The 11,036-nt window shown below is 37.5% G+C and overlaps 1 pseudogene; it reads left to right on the top strand.

The window, feature by feature from the left end:
* Positions 1-11,036, top strand: part of LOC135208629 (uncharacterized) — a 794,601-nt pseudogene that overhangs the window by 137,480 nt on the left and 646,085 nt on the right.

Below are 11,036 nucleotides of genomic sequence, written 5' to 3'. Positions count from 1 at the left end.
CTTGAATCAGGTGAATTATTTTTGTCATTCGTGTATGAAATTCAGTAGCTTTGACAACGTCTGTTATCGTGTTCTTGGGTTTCTGCAGAACTCTTTTCTTTTCAGTTTGCAGCCTCTGCATGTAACTCATTGCAGTCAATTAGCGTGCAAAATGACGTATCTGCAATGGCTTGAAAATTCCTCCAGAGATTTGTGCTGTTCTGCTAGTTCTTGGCTTTGAGATTTAGGTGATAACTCGATATTCGGTTTGGTTTTATTATTCTTTAGTAGTTTTTTGGAAATTTTTTTATTCATTTACTGTTTTTTAGGAACCTTATTCATTTACAGTTTTTAGGAACTTTTATTTTTTGTTAAATTCATTTAGTATTATTTTTTGGAAATTTTATATTTATTTACTGTTTTTTATGAACCTTCTAATTCATTTACTATTTTAAGAACTTTATTCATTTACTGTTTTTTAGGAAATTTTTTCAATTTACTATTTTTTAGAAATTTTTTCAATTTACTATTTTTTTAGGGATCTTTGGCATTCATGTTCATTTTTTTAGAAACTGTTTTATCATTTACTAATTTTTAGGAATATTCTTATCCATTTACTGTTTTTATGAGCCTTTACTGTTTTTATGAGCCTTTTTATTCATTTAGTATTTTTTATGAACTTTTGTATATTTATTTAATCTTTTTATGAAGTTTTTTTATTCTATATTATTTTTTAGGAACATTTTTATTTAGTATTTTTTAGGAACATTTTTGTTCATTTAGTATTTTTAGTGAAATTTTTGTTCATTTAGTATTTTTAGGAACATTTTTATTCATTTAGTATTTTGTATTTTTAAGAACTTTTTTTTTATTCATTTAGTATTTTTTGGAACTTTTTTTATATTCATTTAGTAATTTAGATTTTTTTTTTTATTCATTTAGTATATTTTTGGAACTTTTTTTTTACTCTTCATTTAGTATTCATTAAGAACAGAAGCCTCATATTCTTGATGCTCTACACGAGCTCTGTTAAACTGCGAGTTTCATGACTGCAGAGTTGAGTGTCGATTATTTGCAGTACTAATAGTTGCCAATTTAAAGCCATCGAGCGTTCAGAATTAATTTGAAGACCTTATCTTGTGGCGCAACAAAAGGTAAACCCTTTGAAAATAAGCAAACAGTACTGAGAGGGAAGTAAAACCTGGGATCTCTTATTTTTTCATTCTATTTAACTGGAACTTATATGACTTGGCAAGGAAGCCTCGGGGCGGTGTTTTCCCCTTATATAATATCTTTCGAGAGAGAGAGAGAGAGAGAGAGAGAGAGAGAGAGAGAGAGAGAGAGAGAGAGAGAGAGAATGACCAAGACGTTTTATAATCCCTCGTTAAACTTTAAAGCTTAAAAAAGAGGGTCCTAGCGTAGATCTATAGAACATGGTCCTGTTCTGTTGAGTCAGTTTGTTTGTTTAACTCCGCTCTTTGCGGTTATATCGCGCAGATATTATTTATATTACTGGGTCAGCTAACCTACAGCGTTTTTGATTATTAAGGTAAGTTCTCAAAGCACTACAGTTATTTTTGAAACATGGGCTCTTCTATATTCATAATATTAGTAAGCAGTTTTGTTCATGGTTTTGGACACAGTGCGATTGTTTGCTTTAATTATAGAGTAAATGCAAGGACTAAGGCCTCTAATGTTTTGTCATATTGCAGTAGGAAGTTATTCAAGCCGTGCTTAGTGGTGGAAACGTTTCCTGGGTGACGTTGAGATGAGGCCTCAGACCAAGCATCTTCAGTGCCTCTACGGTACAGGAACGTAGCCTGTCAGTTCCAGTGCCCTGTCCATTGAATCCACGGCACTCACATGGTATGCCAATAGTGAAGCTTTCCTAAAGGATATCGTGCCACTCCAATGAATTAGCCATCTAAAGACACTGAAGGAAGTAAAAATACCGTACCATTTAGGTACAGAGTCATATCTATCTGCCTTTGGTATCGTCGATTGCGCCTAGGATAACCGCCGTTTAGGTATCTTACCTTACCTTACAGACCTTACATCTTGTTAGGGTTGCCCCAGGTCCCTCAGTGTGAGGCACCTCTAATGTCTACCAGAGAGTTGCTAGTACATCTTCCGGTATATTTTGCATCTTCCAATCTTGGATGGTCTGGGATGCAGTTTAGATATTTGTCGAGCTTATTCTTAAACACATCTACGCTCACTCCTGATATATTCCTCAGATGAGCTGGCAACGCATTGAATAGACGCTGCATTATCGATGCATGGTGCGTAGTGGATTAATGTCCTGTGTGCTTTCCTTATTTTTCCTGGTATAGTTTTGGGCACTATTAATCTACTCTGCTTGCTCCTTCGATATTTTTAGTTCCAGATTATTTTCTGCTATTCCTTCTATCTGTTTCCATGCCTGAATTATCATGTAGCGTTCTCTTCTCCTTTCTAGACTATATAATTTTAAGGATTGTAGTCTTTCCCAGTAGTCAAGGTCTTTAACTTCTTCTATTCTAGCTGTAAAGGACCTTTGTACACTCTCTATTTGTGCATATCCTTTGATAGTGTGGGTACCATATCATATTGCAATATTCAAGTGGACTACGAACATATGTTTTTATAAAGCATAATCATGTGTTTCAGCTTTTCTTGTTTTGAAGTGGCCGTAACAACATTCCCATTTTTGCTTTACATTTTGCCAACAGAATTGCTATTTGATCATTGCAAACATGTTCTACATCATCACACCAAGGTCTTTAACTGCTGCCAGTTATTGTGATTGTCTTCATTAGTTAGGTCCCCTACATGCATATAGCTTTCTTTCTCTGTCTCCATTTATTGATTCAAATTTATCAGAGTTAAATACCATCCATATTTACCTCTGCCCAATCATATACTTTGTTAAGGTCTCTTTGTAGAGCGTTCTATCTTCATCACAAAGTAATTTTTTCTACTTATTCTTGTGTCATCTGCGAAACTACTCACTACCGAATCCTTAAAACATTACTGTCTATGTCTTCAATCATAATACAAAAACAGTATTGCAGCTAACACCGTACCTTGCGGTACACCGGATATTACCTTGGCTTCATCCGATTTCTCGTCGTTTGCAATAACTATCTGTTTTCTGTTGTGTAAAAATTCTTTTAACCATCTTCCTACTTTATCCACGATTATTGTGTTTTTCTAATTTTTCTTCGCTAATATATTTATGGTCTACTTTGTCAAAAGCTTTGCAAAGTCTAGATAAACCACATCTGTTTCATTTCCGCTTTTCATATTTTTGAATATGTTTCTCACGGTGGACTAACAGTTGGGTTTGTGTACTTTTTCCGGGTACGAAACCATGTTGTCCTTTATTAAACAAATTATTTTTTATTAAATGTTTCATAATATTTTTCTTCATTACCCTTTCATACACTTTCATAATATGTGAGTTTTAGACTCACAGCCTATAATTACTTGCCTCTAGTCCTTGATCCACTTTTGAAAGTAGGGGTAATATATGCTAATTTGTGCTCATCATAAATCTTGCCTGTATCTACACTTTGTCTTAATAATATTGCAAGTGGCTTTGCGATAGAATGAACTACTTTCTTAACAAAATAGCAGGCACTCCATCAGGCCCTGCAGCAGCTCCATTTTTAATTTCATTAATAGCCTGCACAATATCTAATGGCAGCTAAGAAGTATTCACTATTTCATCCCTTACTTCTATATCACTATCTTCATTATCTATTCTAGGGGTGAATTCTCTATATCGTTCTGCCAATATGTTGCAAATTTCCTTTTTTTTCATTCGTTAATCTCCCTTCAATTCTTAGAGGGCTTATTTCTATTCTGATATAATAGGGTGTTTTCTTCCAAGTCCCGTTTTTCATTTTCTTTTGATTGTATAATCTTTTTGTTCTTTGCATTTTCTATCTTACTTTTTAGTTCTATAACTTTCCATGCATTTTTTTCTTTTGCAAGACCTTTTTTCCACTTTCTGATTTTCTGGAACAAGATCCTTCTGTCTCTTGGTATGCATGACTGTTGTTTACTTTTCTTCTTCGGTATATATTTATCCACTATTTTCTCTAATATATAATATCTCCGTATTTACCTTTATGTCATCACTTACGAAAATGTTATCCCAATCTTTGTTTAATTCTTCATTTATTTCTGACACTTTTATTTGTTTACTGTAGAAGTTGTATTTTCCATATCCTTCCCACTTTTTCATTTCTTGCTTATCTCTGTTTTCACTTGCTTTGGAATGGACTGTTAATTCTATGACATTATGGTCTGAAATACTCGCATTATAAACTATTATTTCTTTAACATAATTCATCTCGTTCACAAATACTAGGTCTAAAGTATTTTCCTTTCTTGTTGGCAGGTGATTTATTTGTTGAATGTTGTATTCTAAGTAGCATATCTAATAGCTTTTCGAATTGCCTCTTATCTTCTGCACTACTATTACTCTCTTTTTTATATGTATAAGTACATCCACAATCTCCTATTAGTTCTTTCCAGTCTAACGAAAGGAAAGTTGAAGTCTCCAGATAGGAGAATAGTCCAGTCCTTGTGATTCTACATTTATATCATCCAATTTTTCTATTATTAAGTCAAACTCTTTAGTATTAGGAGGTCTATATTACTATGTTCATTAATTTTTCAGATTCAAGTTCTACCGCTATTAGTTCACATTCTGAGTTACTATATTTCTCATATATTTTTCCTTGTTTTTTGTCTTTCCCATATATTGCGGTTCCCCCTTGATTCCTATTTTTTTCTATCTGATCTATAGTGGAACACCCTTTTATTTGATCATCATTCCCAGTCTCTGGGAATACCAGTTTCACTTATATTCATTATATCTATTTTCTTTTCAATTTGGGTTAGTTCTTCTAAGTACTCTATTTTCTTTTTGAGTTACTCGTAACTAAACCCTGCGCATTCATCACTATGATGGTTTGCGTGTTTTTCTCCTTCATTTAATATTGGTAATAATAAGGATTTTCCCCACCCATGTCTCTTTCCTGTTCTGGTATGTTGTTCTTTTTTTTTTCATTTCCAAGAAATTCTGACATTAAAAAATCCAACTTTTCCATATTTGTTCTTCTTCATCATAATTATTCATTTGTGTCTGAGTCTGCAATTTTCTCCATATCTGCAATATCCTCTTGCATAATAAAAACAAGTTATTATCTCTTGAGTAGAATCTTGGAGCTGATGCATTGAAATTTTTCATTTTGGCTGACACCTCTGCCATATCTCGTTGATGGCTTGCTTTTTTCTTTTACCTGATATTCTTCATTCCTCTCTTTATTTGTTTCTTTCTTATTTTGGATTTTATTACTTGATTGGTTATTTATTTGATTATTTTTCATGGCTACAGGGTGCATATATTTACATTTTTGTCGAACTACATCCTTTTCCTTCTTTACCGTTTTTGCATATTTTTGGATGTAGATCTCTGCAATCATCCTCATATCCATATAGGTATGCACATTTACCATATATTTCATAGTTGTGACATACTTTCATAGTTGTGACATACTGTAGTCCATATGTTAATACTACTGACCACCAGAAGGAAGACCACAGCAATCAACTGCGTCTTTCAAGCAAGGTGCCACACAGAAACTATCTAGCCCATAGTAGCCAGTCAGCTGGTTCGTGGAAGCCAACTGCTGACCATGTAGTGGCAAACATCCAGCACTTTCCCAACGTAACTGATAAAAGATTAAGTTCCGGGTATGTCCATTCTCGAGTTATTGGTGTTCTGAGACCAAGAAGGAATTTGAAGACTCAAATAAGTTTCACTTTCGTTCACATGATGATGAGAACTAGGTTCAGCTCTTTGAAACCTTTGGAGATCGTACTGAAATCTAGATTGACACTGTGGATGCACTTACCACGTACGTAGATCAGATAACGAGAGGCCTTCAGGTTTCCAAATGATAAAATTCTCCCCCATCCCTTCTCTCTCTCTCTCTCTCTCTCTCTCTCTCTCTCTCTCTCTCTCTCTCTTTCTCTCCTCCGTCTCTCTCCTCTCTCTCTCTCTCTCTCTCTCCAAGTTTAAACAATAAAAATCTGAACATTTTTTCCGTTAATAAGAAAACGACGGTCTTCATGCAAGCGGTTCCAAAGGCTCTGGTCTGTCCAAACATATTTCAGTTGAAACAAGACGCGCGTCACCCAAGGACTGTTGACTGGCTAAAGAAACATTGTTCCAATGCGCAGTGAAATCTTGCAAAGCACTTCACCTTACAGAGGCTCGCCGAATTCCAAATATGATTTTAGGTGTGACTGATAACAATTCACTTCCCGAAGTCAATTCTGCTGTTAACAGACTTCCTGTCTTGGCGCCTGGGAAGATAAATAGCACTTGGGATGATAGCTTTTGAGATGGGGATGATAATAAGACGAGAGAGAGAGAGAGAGAGAGAGAGAGAGAGAGAGAGAGAGAGAGCCAGCCAGACGATGTTACAGTAATAATACTGTTACGATGAGAGAGATAGATAGTCGTTATTTATGATGGCGGCGAAGATAATCTGAGGGAAAAAGAAAATTTATGAATTGAAATTTTTGCTTTTGCGATAATGATGATAATGAGAGAAAATGTAAGTTAGAAATACAGCATTTCTGATAAAGACAATAAGAGGGGATTATAATGATATCAAGAGAGGTGAAAATTTAAATTAGTTTTACGATGAAGATTATAAGAGAGATGGTATAAACTTGAAACAATAATCATTATTGTTCAAAACCCCTGGTAGTTTTGTAAGCATATAGTATTTATTCAGTGATATGGGATTGCGTTCAAACCTTCCTCAGCATCAGAAAAATTACTATTTCTTGGAATGTTGAAGAGGAAGGAGACCTAAGGCCTGATAAAGTTATAAAATAAACATTCTTGATGATTTCTCAATGATTAAGAATAAAATATGAATTAGTAGAAAGTCATGATGGGAAAGTGCAGGATGTTGATTCCCAAGAGGGGCCGCACTTACGAAAAAACTCTTCCGTCCTCCAAAGGGACCAAATTAATAAAGGCCATTAAAGTTCCCTCCCTCGAGGAGACTACTGCAAATGCTCTTTGGGATAAGACTCGGCAATGCGGCGGATGATGCCTCCGATGACAAAGGCACGAGGCGAGACAGAAGAGGAAATGAAAATATGACAGCTTTTCTGCGAATATGATGGTCAATCAAGTCTAAAGCTTTAGAATTATTCTGTTTTTCTCTCTCTCTCCTCGATAAGGAACGGGTCTGAAGAAAGGACAAGGAATACGTACAGAAGCCCACAAAGCAAGACATTTTTTTGAGAAGGAAAGTCACTTTGACTGTCCGTAGAAGTAAGGAACACATCACCGAGATTGTTTACTTTTAGGTTTTAAGTTGACTAGTCAAGTTTTTATAAGCAAATAAGAATAAATTTCATTCAGGACCTTGATTTTAAAACATCAGATACATGTTATGTACCTCACAGTTTATATGTACATGTATATAATTAAATGGATATAAATACGTATATTTATATATTTTATATATATATATATATATATATATATATATATATATGATATATATATATATATTTACGTTTGACCCGGCATCGTTGTGGCCCAAAACGTAAAGGAAAATATATGAGCGAAAATGCAGAATAAATTACTTTAAACTTACCTTAAAAGGATTTATAGTGTTAATTTACTGTAGAGGAGGTCGCCAGAAAACTCAGCTAATTACTTTACATACATTTATTTACAGTAGGCCGTTTAATAGCCTTGGAAAAATAAATGCAACTTGTCTGCACGTGGGACCAATATTATCTCTCACAAGGGGATAGCTGGCTAAAAATGAGGTTCTCGTAACTGCTGGCTTTCAAAATTGTTCATATTGTCTTGCGGTAATGCAGCACTTGTGGGCGTGAAGACTTGGACACGTGACTCAGCAGATCTGGAAAAAATCCCTGATTAGACACAAAATAATAAGAGAGTTCTTGCACAAGTTACAGTTACTAACTTTGTCTAACACACTGGAGAGGAACTCTTAGTGTTGAATGAAATATTCAATGACTTCATTTGTCTGGGACGATCACAAAAAGGGAGGCATGCAGCCACGAGGCAGTGAAAAGGAACAAAGGAATGTTCATTTGAGAATTAGGAGTTTGAATTTTGAAAATGGGGAGTAGTTACGACACTAGGAGGGAAAGAACTGGCAATATGACTGATTCACAAGGTGTACGTGGATGCCATAATAAGTGGACCTTTGTGGAAATGCGGCATCGGCTTTGTCTCAGGTCTGGGTGCGCCAGTAACGCCTTGGTAGGCCTAAATGGAAGGCTGGCTGGGACATCCCTCCGAGGTCACGACTGGAGGCGACTGAGGCCGACTGCTTGTGTTAAGCATGGGTGTCGGGGGTCAGCTTTATCCCCCCAAGAGCAGGGCATCCTGGAAACAGAACATACGGCCAGCAAAGGGTTCACAGGAAAAAGGAGCTTAAGACGTAGGCCTAATAAGTACCTGGCTACCTACACCCTCCCGTTTGGGATACGTCCCTAAGGCTGACAAGAGTCTATATTTCCCCCTTCCCGCAACTACGGGTGGCCTGCTTTGGGTTCCCGCCTAAAATTAGCTGATATTAGGGTAAATGGCTGCTTTTCTAGCAATCAAAATATTTAACTAAATGCTGGGTAGACAAGATCAATAATGTAACTATATATATTTATATATAAATATATATATATATATATATATATATATATATATATATATATATATATATATATATATATATAATACAAACACAAATATAAATGCACACAACAAGCAAGCACAAGCACAGCGCTTACGTTTCCTGAGCAGCCGGTGTAGCGTTTGATATACTCTCCCCAGACATTATTATACGTATGAGTTGCACTCCCCTAGTCAATATTATACGTAAAATATAGACTTCCCTCGAAATATTTGCACTCCCCCCGTCATTATAATACATGTAATTCCCACTCCCTTCCCACCCGCTAATGCTGTGCAGTATAGTGTACTCTGCATTCTATAGTTGCTTTCATAAATGGCGTTTATACATAATTGTATACTTGGCTTTTGGAGTGCTTGGCATGACATGGTTTGGCTTGGCTTGGCTTTTAGAGTTCTTGGCATGGCTTGGCTTGGCATTGCCTGGCTTATCTTTCAGAGTGGTTGGCATGGCATGGTTTGGCTTAGCTTGGCTTTTAGAGTACTTGGTATGACTTGGCTTGGCTTATCTTTTAGATTGCGTGGCATTGCATGGTTGGGCTTGGCTTTGCTTTTAGAGCACTTGGTATGACTTGGCTTGGCTTATCTTTTAGAGTGCGTGGCATTGCATGGTTGGGCTTGGCTTTGCTTTGCTTGTGTTTTAGAGTGCTTGGCTTGGCTTGGCTTTTAGACAGTTTAGCATGGCATGGCTTGGCTTCGCTTTGATTTGCTTTCAGAATGTTTGGCATTGCATGGTTGTGCTTGACTTGGCTTCGCTTTTTAGAGTTATTGGCATATCATGGCTTGGCTTTGCTTGGCTTGGCTTGTCTTTTAGAGTGCTTGGCATGGCATGGTTTGGTTTTGCTTGGCTTTTAGAGTGCTTGGCATATCATGGCTTGACTTGGCTTTTAGAGTGCTTGGCATATCATGGCTTGGTTTTGATTTGCTTTTAGAGTGCTTTGGATGGTATGGTTTGCCTTGGCTTGGCTTGGCTTGGCTTTGCTTGTCTTTTAGAGTGCTTGGCATGCCATGGTTTGGCTTTGCTTGGCTTTAAGAGTGTTTGGCATGGCATGGCTTGGCTTGGCTTTGCTTGGCTTGGCTTTTAGAGTTCTTTGCCTAGCCTAGATTGGCTTGGCTTTTAGAGTTCTTGGCATGGAATGACATGACTTGGCTTGGCTTTTAGAGTGCTTGACATATGGCTTGGCTTGGCTGTTAGAGTTCATGGCATGGCTTGGCTTGGGTTGGCTTACCTATTAAAGTGCTTAGTTTGGCATGGTTGTGCTTGGCTTGACTTAGCTTGGCTTTTAGAGTGTTTGGCACATCATGGCTTGGCTTGACTTTTAGTGTTCTTGGCTTGGCTTAGGCATGGCTTTTAGAGTGCTTGACATGGAATGATTTGGCTTGGCTTGCCTTGGCTTGGCATATCATGGCTTGTCTTGCATTGGCTTGGCTTGGCTTCCTTGACTTAGCTTGGCTTGGCATTACTTGGTTTGGCTTGGGTTTCCTTTCCTTGGCTTGGCTTGGCTTTTCTTGGCTTGATTTTCCTTGGCTTGGCTTGCCTTGGCTTTTAGAGTTCTTGGCATATCATGGTGGCTTGGCTTGGCTTTCCTTGGCTTGGCTTGGCTTTTCTTGGCTTGGTTTCCTTGGCGTGGCTTGCTCGGCTTTTTAGAGTTCTTGGATGGCATGGCATGGCTTGGCTTGGCTTTACTTGGCTTTGCTTGGCTTGACTTTCCTTGGATTTCCTTGGCTTGGTTACTTGGCTTGGCTTGGCATGACGTTCCTTGGCTTAGCTTGGCTCTCCTCGGCTTGGCTTGGCTTGGCTTGGCTTGGCTTGGCTTTTCTTGCGTTTGCTTGGCTTTGCTTGCCTTGGCTTGGCTTGGCTTGGCTTGTCTTTCCTTGGCTTGGCTTTTCTTGGCTTGGTTTTCCTCGGCTTTTAGAGCTCTTGGCATATCATGGCTTGGTTTGGCTTGGCTTTTCTTGGCTTGGCTTTCCTTGGTTTTGATTTGCTTGGCTTCGCTTTGCTTTTATTGTCTTGGTTTGGCTTGGTGTTTCTTGGCTTGCCTTGGCTTTTCTTGGCTTGGCTTTCCTTGGCTTTGATTGACTGTGCTTGGCTTGGCTTTTCTTGGTTTTGATGGCCTTGGCTTGGCTTGGCTTGGCTTTTTGGGCTTGTCTTTCCTTGGTTTTGATTGGCTTGGCTTGGCTTTTCTTGGTTTTAATTGGCTTGGCTTTTCTTGGCTTTGATTGGCTAGGCTTTTCTTGGCTTGGCTTTTCTTGGTTTTGATTGGCTTGACTTGGTTTGGCTTGGCTTTTCTTGGTATTGATTGGCTTG

The sequence above is a fragment of the Macrobrachium nipponense genome, chromosome 35 (assembly GCF_015104395.2).
Source record: "Macrobrachium nipponense isolate FS-2020 chromosome 35, ASM1510439v2, whole genome shotgun sequence".
Lineage (NCBI taxonomy): Eukaryota > Metazoa > Arthropoda > Malacostraca > Decapoda > Palaemonidae > Macrobrachium > Macrobrachium nipponense.
Note: the sequence above shows the minus strand (reverse complement) of the source record. Positions and strands in the feature narration are given on the sequence as shown.